The following is a 21,814-nucleotide window of genomic DNA, read 5'->3' on the forward strand; positions in this document are numbered from 1 at the left end:
ACTTCCACCAACTTCTGCCTCCTTATGCTGTTGAACATGTTATAGTTGTACAATTTCACATCTGTAACATAATGTAAGCATGTTACAGTTTGAGAAGGAAAACATAGGCTTTTAGTAATTGTTGGTTCCTCAAAGACAATATATTACTTTTACAAATGTTGAACAGTTTGGCCACCCATATCCATTCAGTTCCGTTGTAAAATAAAGTGGGTCTGGTATTCTTCAAACCAATCGCTGTGTGCCTTTAAGCAATGACTCATACAGGAGTGTCCTAGAGCAGCTTTTCAAAACCACCAAGATGGTGCAGAGTTTCTAATAACACCTTTGTTGCTGCTCTGCCTGCTTCTCATGCTTCATTCCTCTGATAGGTTGCATGCATATCCAACTGCGTCAAGTGGAAGTATTTTTGTGTGTCGATTGGTACTGCTATCCCCTGAAAATCAGGTTTGAATCCAACAAAACCACACTAAATCTTTGTCTCAAAGAAAAAAAAATCATTAGATTGGCCGGCGAGACTTCTATCTTGGCGTGCTATAGCCCCCTTTTACTTTGGCAAATACCCCGCATTTAACACGCTGATCTAGTGTGTCGCCTGTCCTTTTTACTGACGCGGGGTGGTGTGTTGAGCTCGCCCTGCCAATAACTCTCCTAGTCTTAACTGTGGGTCAGGTCTAATGTAAACTAATAACTAATAACTAATAATGCAGGGTGGCGGTTGTGGGAGGGATTTGTTGATCACATAACCTGAGTCCAGCCCAATTCATTTTTATTATTTTATAAAATAAGGAAACTGCTGATAAGAGTAACAACAGCAGCAAGAGGTCACAGGTAGGATCTATATTTGCAAGATGAGTAAGTGGGGGGACAAGGAGATCCACGAGCTGCCCATCTTTGGAGCCTTGGACACCGTAAACCGGCGTATGTCTGGAACCACAAAAGATGGTCCATTGTTTCAACAAATGGACACAAAAATGAGAAACTGGGGGCTTTGCAAGAAGCAAAACCCGGCCAAACACTCATCCAGATGTTCATCCATCCTCGTTTTGAAAACTACACAACAGGGCATAAAGGGGGCATAAAGCTTGTTGATGTGGGGACAATTTGTCATTCTACACGCCAACACAGGTTACGTTGTGTAAACGGCTAACACATCCCGACTTCCTTCCCCTCAACTCGCCTTCAGGCCCACAGTGACAAATAACACACCTTGAGTTTATATTACCCAACGCGCTTTTAAACACGCGTTCATCATCCAGCGATAACAGCAGAATCTAATTTAAAAACGCCATATGACATTAAAAGGTAGATCCAGGCGTGTAACAGTGATGTGCAGTCAGCAGTTTTCTATCCCTCCTCCTCCTCCACATCCAACTCCACTGATATGGCAGCTTTAAACTCTCCTGCACACTACCTGGAGTAAAATAAACCTGAGCTTCCTTAAAAAACTTAAATATATAATACATGTAAAGTTCCTTTACCCATTGTCCACATATACATAGGATAAAATCTATGCCATAGCTTGGTTTGCTGTGGATTTATTTGAAAATAAAGCTTGGGCAACATTTGGAAGCTGCTGGAGCTGCTGGAGCTTTTTCAACCTATACTGTCCATCAGCAAGCTTTTACTCCAGGAGTGCAGGGTACTGATCCTGTTGTCATGGACTATTTAGTTCCTGTACAAACAGAGTGAGACTTTGGTTTGCATTGCTGGTCGTAAATCGGATTGGATTGGACTCCATTAGGACTGCCGTTTGTCACTGATTCTATTCAGAATTTTTATGGAAACAATTTGTGGCCAGATGAGGTGGTTTGGGCATCTGGTTAGGATGCCTCCCGTAGGCCTCCCTGGAGAGGTGTTCAAGGGATGTCACACAGGAAGAGGCCCTGTGGTACACTCAGGACATGCTGGAAGAATTATAGATCTCGACTGGCCCAAGAAAGCCTCGGTATTTCTCTGGAGGAGCTAAAGGAGGTGGGCAAGGAGAGGGAGGTCTGGGGATCTTTGCTTGGGTTGCTGCTCCTGTAACCTGAACTCAGAAAAGGAGACGTTAATGGATAGGGTGGATATTTGATGGCAAACATCAGGACTGGGGACATCTGTGCTCCAGTTCTTACATGGAAGTATCAGTTTGCCAAAGATGGGGAGAAAAAATCAAACACTTAGGGGGAAAAAAGAGGGATCTGTATAGACCTTAGTTATGTTGAAATATGGCTGTCTTTTATGGGTTTATACATAGAAGAGAGACGGTGAGAAGAAAGCAACATGTCATGACAAAATGTTATTGCAGAGGATTCACAAGTGTGTACAGCCAAGCAATCAAAATATGGGGGAGCACGAATAAACCGCCACTATCAGGGGATGCCTCTGTACAATGATTTCGTCTCGTGGTTGTTTTCCATGTCTAACGATATGTGATTCGAACCGCCACAACCAGCTTCTATAAAAACACTATGATGCTCAAATGCTCAGAGTATTGTTGGCTTCTCGGAGACAGAAAAGTGATTGCACAATTGTATGGATTTTACTGTATCGTGCATGAAGCATGATTTGAATTCTATTATAAGCTGTCATGCAAAATACAAGGAGAGAAACTGTTTCCCTCACAACAAGAAAAGTTTTGTTTATATGAAAATGATCATGCACTATCAGGATTCATTTGCTATTGTCAAATTGAACTTCTTTAGATAAAACTTGTCAATGCTGTCAGGACTTTTTTTTGTCTCTCATATAAACAGTTCTGGTTTCATATATTTGGTTAAGCATAGTCTCACTCTGGTTAAGGTCTTTTAGATACACTCATCCTGCCTCCCCCACAAACAGCGAGTCAAAGGCGGTCATTGGTTTGTTTCAGGTTGTTCTCTTACAGTTTTTTGCTGCATCTGCACTTCGTCAGAGCCAAACAATTGTGAGCTTGACTCCGAGTTAGACTTAAACAGAGAGCGCACCACTTGTATTTTTAGATCAGTGCCATCTAAAACTTTCAAATCAGAGAGCCAAAGAGCTTGTATAAATAAAATATAGCTGCAAACAGGGATTGACGTCATATCTAGCTTGCTTGTAAGAGTATCAAACAATGAACTTTAAACAGCCTTGAATGCTTGGCCACAGCTGGATCACTGTCTGGTGTGACATCATGGGATACAGAGCAGATTGGAGTATAACAATGACATTCAGTGTTTTTCTCTGTAGGCCCTCTCAGCAGGCCCCTAAATGTGGGCGCCAGGTCATAATATTCTTCTGTGCCCTCAGATGCATGACATTCTGGCACCGACATGGCCCAGGAAGGTTCTTGGGATGGATGCTCATGCCAAAAGCCTTCAAACCTTCCAAATCCCTGGATAGAGCTTTCCAGGGGTCATGCTTGGCTGCCGGGGACTCAGCTTTGCAAAATGTTGAAAGAGGGACAGCTCCAAGCGGAAAAAGATAGGTAGAGAGTGTGAGTAATAGTACGAGACAGCTTTGGTGAATCAAAATTGTACTTTTCAGTGCACAAAGAACAACTGTTTGCTAAATTGTTCATGATGTGAAGACGTTTGTCTGCTTCTTGTTTGGAAAATGAAAAAAATATTTCCTATTGAACTCTCACAACCAACCAAGTCTTTCACATCACTGACTGCCCCCCCCTCTCACAACTCCCACCCATTATCCCATCACACTGATGTTTTCCTACACAGTCCTTTCATTTTTGTCCTTTAATAAGAGTTAAACACTAATTGCAGATTACGGTAACACAACATATCCCAGTCATAAGATAAACATAAACCATTCCCATCCGGGATGAAGAGGAAAAACTGATGGAGGAGTTCACATCTGACTCAACCGCTGAGGTAATTGTAAACTTTAGAGCAAAATAAAAGCCTCTTGCACTGTTGGCCCAAAAAGTCTGCGGCTAATGGCAACAAAATGAAGCCTTTTGTGTGTGTGTGTGTGTGTGTGTGTGTGTGTGTGTGTGTGTGTGTGTGTGTGTGTGTGTGTGTGTGTGTGTGTGTGTGTGTGTGTGTGTGTGTGTGTGTGTGTGTGTGATTTAACCAACAGAACATTGGAAAGAAAGAATAAAGTAGATTGGGAGGAGGATGGGAGGAGAGAATACTTTTTGTGCGAGGGCAAGAGGATGTGAAGGCGAGAGAAAAAGTGAGTGAAAGGAAGGAGATTGAATTTTGTCTTCATAGGTGAGGACACTGCCTGCGAGCAAACAAAAGGATGAAACGATAACCTGCTTCTGATCTCTAACTTATAGTTGGCCAGGACCCTGTCTTTCCAATGACGGTTCCTCCTTTTGATTTCCACCTCTTCTTCTTCTTCTCCTTCTTCTTCTTCTTCTTCTTTTTTTTGCTGCAAGTCTGTACTATCAAATATCAGCTTTAAAACAATTACTTGAGTGCCAGAGGGCTGACATGCTTCATCAGAGAACGAACATGGGAGATTACCTGTCACAGTGTGGAGGAAGTTGGGGAGAAGGATATAGGTTTGAAGAGAAACACAGAAGCGACATAGAAAGAATGGATTCATCCTTTAAAAAATTGAAATTTAAAGACAGCTAAGCTGCTTATTAATTTGGCCGATGTTGCAAATGTTGTACATGCACATGTGCACACACTTGTGCCATCTGTTTATCCCCTGTCTTTAGATGAATACACATCTAGTCGCTGCAGAAGTAGATTATGAGATTAAGTGGTGTGCTTCTGGGAAAAAAAAGAAAGGAACTAAAAAAAATCTGATGGGTGACTGAAGAAAGCAAGTCCAAGGGTGATTCACAGAAATCACTCTTAACTGTTTTTCTTTTGCGTGTGTTTGGTGTTCATGCGCATAGGGGACGTAACGGAGTAAAATACGAAAGAACTGGGTACGCGCAGCTGTGAAATATTGTAAAGTGAGTGTGAAATCACGTGACAGCAAAGAGGACACTGAGGTTATCTTCACTTTGTAATAGCTTTACGGGGAGGAGGGAAATTAATATTAAATCAGCAGGTTTTATAATCGGCTCTGGGTGGGAAGTAATCTGCGGACAATCCCACTGACTTTGTCTCTGATGCTTTTTATCTCCTGTGCTTGCAAAGTTGCTCAAGATTGCCTCATAGATACACCACATAATCCTGGGAGATTAAATGGTTTAACATGGAACTGATGTTGCACTGCTGCACAGAATTCTTAAAACATGGTAAATATGAGCTCTGGCAGAGCTTTGATGTTAAAACACTGCGGGGTCGACGCTTCTTCCTCCTTCCTCTGTTTCTGTGTCCAGCGTCCCCTCTTCTGGCTCACTCTGTGTGTTTAGAAACCGGATCTTATTGCCTAAATTGAAAACGGGACTGCTCCACGAAGTTCAACACTTGGCAGCAGATGCCAGATGTGTAGCTAGCAGCAGTATGTGAGGGGGGGGGGCAAAAGGAAAAGAAGACAGAGGGAGAGATAAACTGAAGAAGAGAGACAAAAGGAGAATAGGGAGGAGCAGGGTAAGGGAAAAGAAAAATGACAAAAAAAAACCCCAAAAAAATCAGAAAAATTATGGTTATTGGCAGACTGGGGCACAGAAGAGAAAGTATGATGAGAAAGGAAGAAAAGAGGGGAAAACAAATGGAGAGGAGTTTAGAAGCTCTCAAACACTTTGCAGTCCCTGCACAGCAGATGCCACATTCTGTCTGGCACAGTGATCCGAGGGCCTGCTCTATTTATACCCTTGCCGTGTTACTTCAGGGCCAGCGCAACACTCACAACACGTACTCATCAAGCATCAGGCTTGTGCAGCCCCCCTGCCTGACTGAAATGAAGCAGGTTAGAGAGGCTCTCTGGGTGGGCTAGAGATGGCAAACAGTGTGGAGGGCGAAGACAACGCACACGTTTGCGCACCTAGAGCATAATATGCGACGGTAGAGAGCAAACAGTGGTCTGAACCTTTTGAATCACCCTCACTCTTGTGATTACGCTCCACCAATTCCACACGGTTATTTATTATTATACATTACTATGAGCTGGGAAACTTTAGGAGGAATATTTGTGTGCAAGTGTCTCGATAGAAAAGCGCTGAGTGGACAGAGACAATCTTGATTTTGAAGTGGCAGCAATCAGTACGCTTCTACATGAAAGTGTTTTTTTTTTCAAAAATGACGGTAAAAAGAGGAGAAAATTGTAGATAAATCATCAGCTTTGTTCTCATCACGAATGGTTACTCCCATGTGGGTGGAACGGAAGCCCGGTAACAGCACAGCTTTAATCTAAAAAGCAGTGTGCTGTGGACGTGTCTTTGCTCGTGCTATATCTGTAATCTCATCTGCCGAGCTATGTTGCATTGTTAAGAAGCAGCGCCCCTGCATGCTAAATGGCCTCTGTTTGTAATCAATCAGCCCAAATGTTACAGAAGCAAAAACAGGGTTCATTACACATCCGCTCAGAGAAGTGACTCCACGCTACACATCCATCAACTTCACACACCAAGGGGCTCATGCAGTGTAACGTTAGCTGGCCGGGAAATGGCGGGGGTGCTCATGCACAAACACAAACACGCTCACACTTTAGTTTGTGACCTATTAAGTTATGTGCAAAAACCACACAAATTCTAATAGGGCAGAACGGGGAGGGGTGTTCAACTGCAGGAATAGTTTATGCAAATGTAATATGAAAGCAATCTTTGAAGGGTCACCTTTGATATCATAGAAGATAAAAGGCGACATCATAATTGTGCGAGTGTTGATGTGGGAGAGTGAGACAGAATCCCCCACCTCTATTTGACCATACAGGATTTTAAAAATGGATGAAAACCCAAGATAATTGCGTGTATAACTGTGTGTTAAGCAGAGGCAGAGCATTCCAGCGGACAGAGGTACAGAGGAGGAGACGGAGCTGTGTAACAGAGAACAAACGCTTCCATGTCTTTGAAGTGGACCCTATTTCCACTCTACACCCCCCTCCACTGTCCATCAGCAAGCCATAAATCTAGGCTCTCATCTGCCGATGTGCCTCTGAAGTTTAGGAATGCCCGTGTAGGGTTTGAAGCCCAGTGAATTATGGGAGCACCTGGGAGGGGTGAAGAGAATGGGGAGACAGAGGGAGGGGGAGTTCAGGGCATTCTGGTACCTATGAAAGGGAGCATGTTGACAGCCAACAAGGCTGATGCATTAGTTCTGGTGCACAACTATCTTAGGTGTGACTAATATGCCTTTGAATGGCGGATTAAGGGTGAAATACAAGCATGCTGACCACATGCACATACCAGTATACACCTACTGTTGTTCCTGGATGGACTGCAGGATTTCAACACCAACGTCTGATGCAAATCAGGGACGGATAAGGACGGAACAAGAGAAGCGGGAATGTTTGTGAAAAGGCAGAGGGTCATAAAAACAAAGCAAGTTTACATTCCTCACAACTGCATGCTCGGAGTCTCCCACTGACCCGTCCTCGCGTCGTGTCACCGACCGCCAGTTTGAATCCGTTCACCAGGTGTGATGTTTTAATCGCCCTTCGAGTCTGTTACAATCTGCGGTGCGCTTGTACAATACGATTGCAGCGCTTATTGAGTGAATAGGGAGACTGCTTTATACAGTGAGGACGACACTGGTTTTATATGCCTTTCAAATTCCCATTCAGCCTAAGAAAACAACCTATAACCCATAACGACGGCAGTAACAGACTTACAGTTATTTTATAAACACTAAATACTTGATTTCAACCAAAGCCCGTCTACCCTTTTTAGCTATGTTAATCATTTATCAATAAGTAAATTAACAGTGCACACCTTACCTGATTGGAAACACTTACTCTAAAGCAAGAACCCTGCAAGGGAGTATTGACTATGACTATGACTATGACCATGGGGGAAAATCCCGGGGGGGACAGGGGGACATGTCCCCCCCATTAGTAAAGCTGTCCCCCCCTAGAATAATTTGAGACAGAATTAATAATTTTGGAACAATGCAGTAGTATTTAGTAGTGATGCACCAAAATGAAAATTTGTGGCCGAAACCGAAATCGAAAATAATAATAAACAGTAAAATCTCATTACACTTAAAACAAGAGTCATCACCAGAAATAATAATAATAATAATAACTTGTTATTTGACAATTTTCACCTGTTTCAAGTAAATTTTCACTTGAAATAATTAGAAAAATCTGCCAGTGCGACAAGATTTATCTTATAAGCAAAAAAATCTTGTTCCACTGGCAGATTTTTCTACTTATTTTTTTTTAACTAAAAATGAGACATTTTAACTAGAAATAAGACAAATATTCTTGTTAAGATTTTGGGTTTTTGCAGTGTATTATGTCAGATGTGCTGTATTATTGCCACCTTCCACCTAATACCATTGTTTTGTATTACTCTAAGAAAGGTCTTCTGCCTGTTTGCGAGATAGAGTTGAAAATGTCAAAATGCTGTATTAAAGGAAGGCTAAAACTTTTATTCCTTGTCCCCCACTGGATTTATTCTCTAAAATGTTACTGTTTATTGTCCCCCCCAACTATGAAACGGGATTTTCGCCCCTGATTATGACTATGACTATGACAGCATGCTAAAAGATTGGATGGAGAGGCACATATCACTCACCAGCTCACGATCCACCCAAAAATCATGTAAATGAGGAAAACACGTAGTTTACAGTGTTGAGCTGATTAGAAAATGCTTTTAAAGAAAAAGGCTGACTGATTCTCTATCTGATGTTGGTAATGCCATTTTGGGATTAAATGCAACCACCCCCCTGCCCGTCCAATCTCATTAAGCGCAGGATAAAGGAATGATTTAATGAATGATGAATGGATTAAATATCAAAATTGTCGTTGAATCATTTCCTGTCCGTGAATAAGTGAATTCATGTACTTATCATTTTACTGAGTGTCTGGATGACAACATGAACGTCCCCACACCGCCTGCCGCCACGTCCACACCGGCAGGCAAAACAAGGAGAATATACGGAAAGAGGCTAAACACAGATGAATAAATCACTTTGATTCACTGCCTTTGCCCTTGCTGGGGAAGCAGGTTTTCTGCCTTGGAACATCTCATAGCCCGACTCTGTACTTTTCAATTTCCTGATGGGCAGCCATAATTTTGAACATTAAAGTTTACTCATATGCAGCAGCTGATCTCAGTGATATATTTCAAGCTCCAAGTGTCCAATAAATCCCTCTCCTTTCTCTTCGAAAAGAGCAATGACAAAGAACTAATGAGGTGGTTTAAAAATCGAAGTGTGGGGGTGGGGGGTTGGGGATTGACAGAGTCAAAATGAGAGAAAATAAATATCCCCCATGTGGTACAGTGTTTTATTACCAAGGACTTTGGAAGATTTAGCTTCTCTTCCTGTAGCATTGATTGTGCAGAAGATGTCTTTGTAAGTGACTGAGATGTGTGGCCCCCCCATTCACCACCACATGCAATCAATCAATGCCCACGGGATTTTAAAATGGTAATATTTGCACAGACCGAATAGATATGAAGTACAAGATTGAGGAAGAGAGTAGGGGAAATAATGGAAATTCAATTCAATTCAATAATACGTTATTAATCCCCGAAGGGAAATTATATGGGTAGGACAGAAAAATGAGAATGTACTGAACTGAGACAAGGAGGGTAAGGCACATTTCTACGTCACAGTCTCTTTTTTCCCCCTTACGGTTAAGCCTTGCTGTTTCACAATATGATATAGCTGATGGTATTTCCTGTTTCACATTGTTGTCTGTTAAATGCTGTCTTTTATTGAGAGGATTTTGAAAAACTCTCACATTTGACATTTCAGATTGGTTGCCAAAGCAAGCAACAGAGTATGAGGCGGATAAACAAAGCTTCGCTGCTAGAATTGCCTCTCAGTGTGAACGGAAGTGAACCACTACAGCCTGCATTGTTCCCTCTTTGGTTAGGGTAATTTGAGGGTGTGATGAAGTGCTAGACGCTAAGCCTCACCCAGCATTTGTGTCAGAGTATAATTGCTGTTGCTGCTGGCGTGGGAGTCCTGGATGCCTCAATCTTATTATCTGAGATGAGTCAAGTTACAGGTGAGACGCGGGCCGGCGCTTTCGTGACAAGCAGTATTTTTAAAGTGCACATGCAGTATTATCCAGTGCATCAGATTGCTGCATTTACTGTTATTTTGTGCAATGCTTATCCTTAGAAGTGCCTTCAAGATAAGTCATAAATATGTTTCCAGACAAGGCTGAACAATGCAGTACATTTTCTTGAGGCCATATTTGTTGATTCTTATGCTCTTCATTATTATTACAGACTCAATTCACCTGAAGCGGATGAAAAACAATGATTTACATCAAATACATATATCATAGAAACAAGCTCCAGGATGGATCCACATTCATTCCTGATAAAGCTGTTCAGCAGGCAGAAATCGCACAGCGTGGTTTGTCTCTATCTAAAACTCACAAACAGGGTGATAGATAAAGCTTTGAGCTTGCAGACTTTTTCAGCGCTCTTTACGTTACTATTCTTCATTGTGGTTGAAACAGACTGTGACTGGCAGTGGAGCTGTAATGGTCATACATTTTGAGCTGATGAGCAAAGCACTATTAGGATATTTGCCTTTGCAACTAATCAACAATGCTATTGTTAATATCTGCTCATCAAACCCAACATACCCAGGCTTTACAAGAGAGCAAGCTAGAAAAACGCTACCGCCACAATCAGAGTCACTAATTGAGACTGCAGCTGTGATTATCGGATGCATTTCATCATTCCTGCACCCCCTGCTTTCGCGCTTACATAAAAAGGGGTGTGGCATACATCATTTGACACTTCTTCCACGCAAAATGAACCTCCTGGCACTTTATTTATCAGAACAGCAGGTTCTGCGAGAGGAAAGTGTGAAGAATACAACATGCATAAAGAAAAATAATAGTGATAATAACAATTCTGCTCAAGTTCAAACAATGGAAGAAGTCTGGCAGGAAATCATTAGCTGTGCAAAGATATTAAGTTTACAAGGTCTAAGACAATAGATTGTCAATACTGTTATATAATCATTTTGTGAAAGCTGCAAAAAAGCTCTTACAAAGCACATATTAAAACACTTTGTGTGGGAGTGCATATATTTGGGTGTATTGTGCCATCACAGGCCCAAATCCGAGTAGTGTAATCAAACCTTATTCTTTCTCCACAGCCTAAACGAGATGTTGCATTTGCTGTCACTCAGACGTAGGAGACGCAAAGCTCTATATCTGATTGAAAAAGGGGAGGAAAAAAAGCTTTCGTACTGTAACTCTGTGGTTTTGTTTGACCAAAGCATGAGGCACACTTTTAATTTAGAGCATATAAGGTACACCTCAACTTCTGAAAAAAGAGTGATGTTTCTCCTTAAAATGTACAACGTGATTCTGGAAAAAGTCCATATTTTTCGGACACTGTCTCATTAAACATTTCATTTTTTAAATGTTCTTTAATATTCCTAGATATATTTGATACTTTAACTTACTTTCTAACTTTATTTATGGCTTGTATGGAATACAAGCCATAATAATAAAACAGTAAAACTGGACATAGAAAAAAAACATGGTTACCATAGTAACATGATAGCAACCCCTGGATCTAATAAATTCTAAATTCAATATATTCAGTGCTGAAAAGAATCAGTCTGTTGTGCTTTGATCAAATCTGGACATTAAGATGAGGGCTGAATTATTGAATTTCTGTCATTTGACGAATCCAACGTTTCCTCAACAGCCATCAAGTGCTTCCAATTTGGTTACCACGTGAGGCATCCTGGTCAATACCTCCACCCGATGATCCGTGGTTTGATGTGATCTGGGATGGGGTCTTGATAGAATCACATAAGTCACTCCGGCGCAGGTTGGGAGGTGATTCTGACAGGTTTCTCTATGTCACAGGAAATCCTGGCCTCAGACTCGACGAACCTCGTGAGCCCACTTATCACAAGTTGTAGAATATCTCTCACACAGCTGTTTTGGTAAATAAAAATGGTTAAAATATGATCTCCCCCCCCAAGCTATACAGACATTGGTCACGTTCACATGAATGTTCCTCATTCAGAGAAGCCTTGAACGTGAATGAGAAAGCCACAGTGCATGTGATACTGGCAATTGTGTGAGACTGGACCGCAAATGAAGGAGCATATATCACTTCCTCCTCGTGGAATTAGAGTTTTTCTCACAAGATATCACATCACCACATGGATCCATTTTAGCTTTTCCAAATGTGTGTACTCAGTGCGTTTATATGCACTAACAGAAATTTGAATTGTTGCCCTAGTCCGACTGATATTTGAACGTTTTAAAAGCCATCTATACACCTTAGCAGGGTCGTGGTCGAACCGAACTGAAGCTCTTGAGATTAAGCTTTTAGTCCCAGATAATGGGGTCCTAATCCGAGTTATTCTGGCGTGTATTATTCCGGCAACCCATGCTTGGCCGAGCTACTGACTGCCCCGGGCCTCCCCCTTCCGGAAGTGACGAGCCACGGGATCGGGAATAATAACAGTCACGGCATCACAACAACACAGTAACAGAAGAAGAAGAGGGAGGGAGGGAGACAAAATTTTCAGAGCTACAAATTTACAGAGCTGCTGCATCATTAGTGTCCATTTTTTCGCACTTGTTTACTAATTGTACCGGAAGAATGCCGACGCGAAAGTGCGTGTGGCGCCACCTAGCGTCGCCGAGTCGAATGTACCTCACTCAATAATCAATTGTCTTCTTGCCCATGTACTGTATACTTGGATTTCTCTGAACCTCCATTTTAATCCTTAGCTAGATTGTTGCCGATAGTTTGATTTAGATGTGCATGTAACCACAGTGAGTAATCTGCATGTTCTTATTGGTACAAGTTTAATTCCACTGTTGTAACAGCATCTGGGAAATGACCTTACGATAGCAGGCCACAGAAAAAAACAACAACCTATTAGTCTCACAGATACTTCACACATTGTTGAGGAAATGGTAGTTGAGAAGAGCAGTTAAAATATTGATATAGTTTCAGGCATAGAGCAGTTCAAACACTATAAAATTTAAGTTGGCTTTTGTTCATTTGGCTCAGACGGTGTGAAAAACGGCGAGGTGCTGCTGCAAATTCATGGTGGGGAAATCCAGTAATTATGCATTTATTTAACAGGGTGAAATGAACCAACTGCTACTGTGTTTGTCTACCTATTAAAGTGACTGCAGCTTTTAACACATGTGCTGTGTTTTAAATGAAATAAAAAATCTTTACTCTGAGTAACTTGGTGAAGCTGACGTTGAAAAATGTCAGGGAAAAACTCCAGGGTACTACCTCAAACCTGGCTGCAACACATTCAGTTTCCATCAGATTAATATAAAGCAGAACATGTCTGAGGGGGATTTATTGCCCATTACGCCATCAACACAGTGACAACCTCATAAAAACCCTGCGCCGCAATGGTCAGGGACTGTACTGATCTTTTAATTGAAGTTTCGTTAAGGGCACTAACAACATTAAATTAGCTCTTATCCCTCCTGTCACACATACTTCTTCATGATGAAATACAACATTTAAGGACCCTTTTTGGACAGTGCTACTCTTTCTCTTGAGGCATTTTGAAGAACCCCCTCCCCCCAGGCGACCAAGAAGAACTGGAGCTGGTTGAAGTTGGGAACAGGATTTTCTCCAGATATTTCAAGGTAACAACTCCATCAGACAGTATTGCTGTCAAGGACATAGAAGGGATAACAATGTGAGAGCTGAAAGATTTCCTGGCTCGCAGTGCTGCCAAGAAACTAAGTCCAAGTTCATAAACTCTAAAACAGAAAAGCGTGAAATCTTACATGCTTCATTTGGTTTACCGGTATATTTATATGGAGCCTTCTCTTTGTTTTTTTGCATTCCTGTGTTCTTCTGTATCTCGCTGTGCGCCACCTCACCTGAGAGTGAGATCTGTCCAAACATGTAAAAAAGAAGTCAGCTGAAGCTCTCCTGTTTGTTTCTTTCTCAGCTCTTGTCAGAAGCCGGCTCCTGGACACCTGCCTGCCTCTTAAACATGTCTTCATGACTGTGCGCCTCAGTGCCCCCCAGTTCTGACTTCAATCTTGTCTGTCAACCCATCTACTTAAGTGATTGACCGTCATGACATTTTCTCACAGTTAGCTTTAATCATGTCAGAGTAATGACGTACTATTAAGGGATGAGGAAAGCTGTAGAATTTGCGCTGTACCACACCAACTACCGGCGGCACAAAGTGCAATTTACATAGAAATGACCATATTATTGAGCACTGGAAAAGCCAATGGGGGCTATAATTCAAAGGGAAGATTGAGAGTAACCACATGCAGGTCTCCAGCAGGGTACAGCCTCCTGCCAACACTAATGTCCAGAGTGCAAGTGGTCAGCTAACAGGAAGGAATGTGCTGGTTCAGCAGGTTGTAGGTATTTTGTCACCAAGTATGTAATGTGGTTTGCCTCTAACATCAAAGTAGGGAACAGACGGGCCAGTGCTGACAATGTTTTAACTTCTCAGTCTGATGATTTATTGTCATTTTTCACACAGAAACCACCAATGCACCGCAATTTTGACAACATCATCTGAAGTCACCTGCCCTGAATCCACGTCCACACTACTTACAGTGGGGCAAAAACATATTTAGACAGCCACCAATTGTGCAAGTTCTCCCACTTTAAAAGATGACTGAGGCCTGTAATTTTGATCACAGGTATATCTCAACTATGGGAAATGAAATGAAAAAAAAACCCAGAAAATCACATTTTCTGATTTTTAAAGAATGTATTTGCAAATTATAGTGAAAAATAAGTATTTGGTCAATAACAAAAGTTCATCTCAATACTTTGTTATATACCCTTTGTTGGCAATGACAGAGGTCAAACGTTTTCTGTAAGTCTTCACAAGGTTTTCTCCACTGTTGCTGGTATTTTGGTCCGTTCCTCCAAGCAGATCTCCTCTAGAGCAGTGATGTTTTGGGGCTGTCGCTGGGCAACACAGACTTTCAACTCCCTCCAAAGATTTTCTATGGGGTTGAGATCTGGAGACTGCCTAGGCCACTCCAGGACCTGGAAATGTTTCTTACGAAGCCCCTCCTTCGTTGCCCGGGTGGTGTGTTTGGGATTATTGTCATGTTGAAAGACCCAGCCATGTTTCATCTTCAATGCCTTTGCTGATGGAAGGAGGTTTTCACTCAAAGTCTCACGATGCATGGCCCCATTCATTCTCTCCCTTACATGGATCAGTCGTCCTGGTCCCTTTGCAGAAAAACATCCCCAAAGCATGATGTTTCCCACCCCCATGCTTCACAGTAGGTATGGTGTTCTTCGGATGCAACTCAGCTTTCTTTCTCCTTCAAACACGACAAGTTGTGTTTCTACCAAAAAGTTCTATTTTGGTTTCATCTGACCATATAACATTTTCCCAATCCTCTTCTGCATCATCCAAATGCTCTCTAGCAAACTTCAGACCTGGACATGTACTGGCTTCAGCAGGGGGACACGTCTGGCCCTGCAGGATCTGAGTCCCTGGTGGCGTAGTGTGTTACTGATGGTACTTTGTTACTTTGGTCCCAGCTCTCTGCAGGTCATTCACTAGGTCCCCCTGTGGTTCTGGGATTTTTACTCACCCTTCTTGTGATCATTTTGCATCTTGCGTGGAGCCCCGGATCGAGGGAGATTATCAGTGGTCTTGTATGTCTTCCATTTTCTAATAATTGCTCCCACAGTTTATTTCACACCAAGCTGCTTAACTATTGCAGATTCAGTCTCCCCAGCCTGGTGCAGGTCTACAATTTTGTTTCTCCCGTCCTTTGACAGCTCTTTGGTCTTGGCCATAGTGGAGTTTGGAGTGTGACTGTTTGAGGTTGTGGACCAGTGTCTTTTATACTAATAACCAGTTAAAACAGGTGCCATTAATACAAGTAACGAGTGGAGGACAGAGGAGCCTCTTAGAGAAGAAGTTACAGGTCTGTGAAAGCCAGAAATCTTGCTTGTTTGTATGTGACCAAATACTTATTTTACCAAGGAATTTACCAATTAAATCAGTAAAAATCCTACAATGGGATTTCCTGGTTTCTTTCCCCCCATTCTGTCTCTCATAGTTGAAGTGAACCTATGATGAAAATTACAGGCCTCTTTCCTCTTTTAAAGTAGGAGAACTTGCACAATTGGTGGCTGACTAAATACTTTTTTGCCCCACGGTATGTACAGCAAGTCACACTAAAAGAATTAGATTCCAACTAAAACATTATCTTAAAACAGGTCAAACTACACAACACTTTAGCCCAACTATTTAAATGTACACTCTCAAATTGATTAATAAGTTCACGTACTTTAAATAATATTACGGCTATAGCGACTATCCTGGCAAACAATTAGCCACTCGGCTGGGTGCAGGACGGGACTGCTTTTTTGACACGCTCAGCTGGATGGATGAGTGAATGAATGAATGAATGAATGAATGAATGAATGAATGAATGAATGAATGAATGAATGAATGAATGAATGAATGAATGAATGAACGAACGAATGTCCACAGCGACGTCCACTGTCGGGTGAGGATCCCATTTATTATCGTTAATTTCAAAGCAAAGTTTATATTATGGCAAAACTGTTTATGGAGTGATCTGAATAATTGTGATGGTTCTGGCTGGTAGAAAAGTTGTCTTACAGAGCGGTAAAAAACCGTGCGGTCTTCCCTGTCACCCATGCATTAATTGGCCGCCCAGTACACCTGCGCCTAAATACCAATTGCACCAGTAGTGACATGGACCCAAACCACCATCTGAACTGCCACCTAGTGACAACTTGTAAGTAAACAAAAAGACTGAAATAAGCAGACAAATAATGGCTCCTACAATGACAAAACATCTAACAAAAAAGAAGTCAAACTAACAAAAGAAAAATGCTGAAAAAACCCCTCCACTTGGTCTCACCCATTAATTCGATCAATGACATCACCAAAGTTATGAAATGCTGGACCCGCCCCCTCCCAAACATTATACCTGCATGGTGAGTCGTAGAAAAGGATCACACAAATTGCAAGTATAATCAATACAATATTCAACCTATAACTAAATAACTATAACTTAAACTAACATTGTGTGTTTGATTTCATCTACATAAATACTTTGATATCGATTTCTGCATAATGCCACCACGAGCAAACCCAGTGAAGCACTACTGCAACAGCAAATTAAAGCAAATTAAACACATGTAAAGATGAAATGTATTGTGGAGGATGGAGTGACGAGTGGTGACGAAAATAAATCACCTACTTGGTCACAAAGTATCACACGTCCTCTTGCCCTTCTGCGTATCGATTCCCACCGCGCTTCAGGCGAGAAGAGGATAAAACCATCAGCAACACGCGCAGCACATAAAGAGTAAGAGGAAAAAGACACTGCTACTGACAACATGCGTTTTCATGCAAGATAAAGTTCCCCTAAATGCTGATTTAGAAGACAGAGAGAATGTTTTCAGATGTAGAGGCTGAGTTTGTGAACTGACACCCCATTTAAATGCGCCGGCATCCCTTCATACTGGCTTGGCAGTCATGGCCACATTTACAGCCTCTTAAGGCTATTCAGCTCTCTGCTGGATTCAAGGGTTTATTGACAACCACCAACTACTCAATCCCAGTCTCTCTCATAACATTTGCATAAAAGTAGCTTAATTACTACCACAATCTGAGCTCAACGCAGATGGAAAGAGAAAGACGCATTCAACAGTAAATGATAGATTATCTCCCCAAGTGTATGATCAGTTATTCGTTCCTGCAAAAGACAGAAAAAATCCCGTCAAATTTGCATAAGCATACTGATTCACATTTACATAGAGATGACTGCAAAACAGCATGTGCTTGAAACAGGTCCCCTGGCTGTACCAAGGCATCAACGGGAATCACCCCGAAGAATGATCAAATCTATCAAGCATGTCAATCAAGAGATGTGCAACATTACAGAGAAAATACGTAGAAAGAGAGCAAACATTCAGACATAAGGGTTCGGGCTTGAGTAATCCTGGATGACGTGATTGGAATTCAAACTAAAATGGATGTCCTTAACTTCATAACAGCAATAAAATGCTTCATTCAAATTTGCTTAGAGCCCTCTTTCCTCACCGTCATGACCAGTTTCTCCCACTTATATCACTCATTGCACATCATAATCGAAAGTTACCAAATTAAAAAGAATGGTTTGGTATGTTCTAGACAAAAAAAAAAGACAGAGGAACTAATCTGTCGTCTGCATAAAAATGCAAATGTTGAACATGAACTCAAATTATTGTGAGGCTACGAGTGTCTGCTGTCTATGATCTGACATTTTGCAGACCTTGTCTGAGGGACAGTGCATGACAAATGGGATAGAATTAAGTGATGAAATTAATCGGGACTTATTTTTATCTATCCTATGACGTGCACGAGGCAAATCGTATTAAGGACAAATAAAGGGAATTCAAATCAAGGTTAAATCGTACTTGTTTCTGAAACAGTTTAATGGATTATGCGCAGATCACCGTTTCTGTTTGTGTGTGTTGCTTTAAACCTACTAATATAATAAAATCATTTAACAAGGAACCCAAAATAATCCCACTGTGTTATCTGATGTTTTTTGGCTATGTAAAAGAGTTCTATTGCCGTTGAAGTAGCAGATTAGTTTACCTTCTAAAAGTATGACAGCGACAACATCTGATTAGACTTTTAACCACATTGTGATTTGCTGTGATGAAGGTTGCTCAAGCCAATTCCACACTTGGAGATGTCAGTTAATTGGATGAAAACATTGCGATTTGGGAAATATCTCGCATACGCAGGACTCAACTCGCTGACATGTAACCTTTAACAAAATCACCTCTTGTTTTCTAACAATTGGAGTTAGATGACAGTGATAAACATTGCAACACAAGCTTCTAGGATTTGTTCAGCGTTAAGACTCGAAGCAGCGGGCAGCGACTGACCTGCCAGCCCCAGGTAACCTACAGATGGGAAGCAGGTATTGATTTCTTTTTTAAGAGCAACACGCAGTGCGGTGTGCGTGCGATCACCTCTGACTATCGTGTCTGAAGTCAGAAGAGCACTGACTTCTGTTTCCAAGTGTTAAATTCTCTGCTTGTGATATCACAACGGCGTAAAACACACTTTTTGAAATAAAAAGTAAATCGAGTACAATCTTTAGACATCTTTACACATATTTTTGCTTAAGTTGATATGGAAACATCTCGCCCCCGTCTCATCCTTCCAGTCAGCCTCTGAATGCCTCCACCTCCTCCATTGTCCCGCCTAACCATGTACAACGCTTTTGTCCTTATACTTACAACAGCGTTTTGAACAAAGACGTGCTTTGTGCCACCTCTGCAGGCACACCACAGCGTGAATGTACAACCTCCACACTGTCAAAAGCCCCTCCAGTCATTTATTCAGCACCCCCAGTTTGCCCACCATGGCTTGTATGCATTCAGCTGTGACTAAGTGACTCCCAATGTTTCATAATGAAATCATTCAGTCATGCGCAGGAAGTTCCTTGCACTGTGCAGTCGTGAAAGAATGCCAGTTATGTCCGTCCACTTGCACGTGGCGGTATTCATCACCTGACGTCTGGCAAAAGCACCCGCAAAATTTGAAATGAGTCAATAAATTAGTGCTCTGACCTCAAATGCATTTTTTTCAGGCTTGAATTTCACATCAGATCTTTTTTTTTTTTGTTTAAACAAGGCAATGGCCACCAGGGTGTTAATTTAGCTCGCCTCACACTGAGGAAGGAAGTGGAGGGGGTATGGCTAGACCAGCTTAGTGCAGTACAAACATTAGAAAAGTCTGTGTCCTCTTACTTCCAAAATGCAAAAATGACCAAGTTGCAAGCTAAGTCGAAAAGACAATGGCCCCATACTGGAAACAAAGATCAGCTGAGGTTAAATATTAACAAGGCGTGCCCTCACTCTACATAGAGCATGAGAGCACGCTTTGTGCATTCTTCTTTCCACAGGATGTACAAAAGAAAGTTGAGAATCAGTTACTGCAAAATGGTGACATTGTTCTCTCATGTCTCGGCTGTCGTTAGAAATATTCAGCTCTAAAACTTTCTCATCGCGAGCATTGTTCTACAATGCAATAATGCTGTTTTTACCCTTCACTTTCTGTAGCGATTCAGCGAACAAGAAAAATGTCCTAATTAAAGAGCGGTTTATCTGTTGGAGCGCAGGTTTGATAGTTGACCCTAATCAGTTTTAAAACTGGAGAATCTATGCAGTCACAACGGTGCTGATTGGAAAAGAACATATAGACGTTTCTAAAATGTTGCACCGCTGCTGATAAATTGCTGCATTCACTTGAACAAGATTCTCCTATAATGACCTACTGATAATCCTGACTGGAGATACTTTTTTTTTTTATGGGAAAAAAACCAAGTTAACAATAGTTTATGCGCACAGCTGGTACTCTTTTCATTAGCCGCCCCAGCCGTATCTGTGTGCTGATGTGTCCATGGAGATGATCCTCCCGCAGCTCCTCTGGAATGTTTGCAATGTGCACAAAGAAGAAGATCGGCTCAAGTACCTGGGGTTTCTGCCTGGGCCTGCCTGGCTGGGGCCCCTAGCTGCATGACTATCTGAGCCTCGATTCACTCTCTTATGAAAACAAGCACATTTGTAGAAACCAGCGAAACGCAGATATGTAGAAAGTAAAGGCACAACAACCTACTGCCACCGGTGCCATGAGCGAAGACGAGTATGAATCCACATTACAAAATTGTGTACATAAAGACTTTGTTGCTGCTGGGGCTGGAAACGGCTGATAAAGGCCAGGCAGGAAGAGTGAATGAAGAACACATGTGAACAATTATAGAGGGATTCAACAAACTCTTTGATTTCCCCCCATTAGTGTTATTGCCACTGGCACAGTCCTGAGTTACAAGTACTTTCTTGTTCAGAGGATTTAAAAAAAAAAGAAGCTAATTAAGAAAATGAAACTTTAATTTTGCATTTAAGCAATAAACCGAGTTGACAGTGATGTTAGTAATGTGCGCAGATGTGCAGCAGAGAGGGCGAAATGTTGATGATGTACAGATGGGGGAAATCAGGCGAGGCAGGAAAGAAATAAGGTTACGAGTCTGGTTTGGACTTGGAGACCTTGTTTTAGAATTGTTTTTAATCCCCGGTGTCTGCGGCTTGTCGCAAATCTCCCTACAGCGCATGACCGGGCGTGCTTTGAGAACACTGTCCAGGTGCAGGTGCAGCCTTAACAACCCCCTTCAGGCACGAATGTATAACTGAGCTCTTACCTTATTAACATGGCCTGCTTTCACCCACATAACAGTCAGTGCAAATCCTGATCCCCAACACCCTATTACGCCTAAGGCTGTAGAAAACCTCCAGTCACTGCTACTCACACCTTTGTGGTGCTGAAGAACAAAAAACACAGACACAGGGGTCGTTAGCTATGTGGAATAAACTGAAAATACCAAAATGTAACTCATATTTGCCCTCATTTTTGCAAGTGTAGCAACTGCTAGAGCTGTATCTGTTGACTTCGTGAAATGATAAAAAAAACAAGTATGTGAGGTGTGGGATAGCTAAAGGCTGGAAAGAATTAAGCCTTCAAAGGGTTTGAGGAATTTTCCGCTGATGTGCCTGTAATGTTAGAAAGGGAAATCAGACACAGAACTGGACCTGCAGTGGAACGAATAAAGACAGGGTGCTTGCAGAGGGGTCACATTAAAAAGTGATTAAGCGATCTGAAAGCGTGAACTATAAAACAAAATGATTCTTAAACCGAAGGGCTTTTTACCTCATTTTTCTTTTTCATCTTGGAAACCACTTATCAATCAGAGAAAAAAACAAAATGGCTTGCAATAAAGCTGTCTTGCGGGGCCGGTCTCGCATCGGTACGACAACATCTGTCCATCATGTGTGCCCACCTAA

This window comes from Cololabis saira, chromosome 5, assembly GCF_033807715.1.
Source record: "Cololabis saira isolate AMF1-May2022 chromosome 5, fColSai1.1, whole genome shotgun sequence".
Classification (NCBI taxonomy): Eukaryota; Metazoa; Chordata; class Actinopteri; order Beloniformes; family Belonidae; genus Cololabis; species Cololabis saira.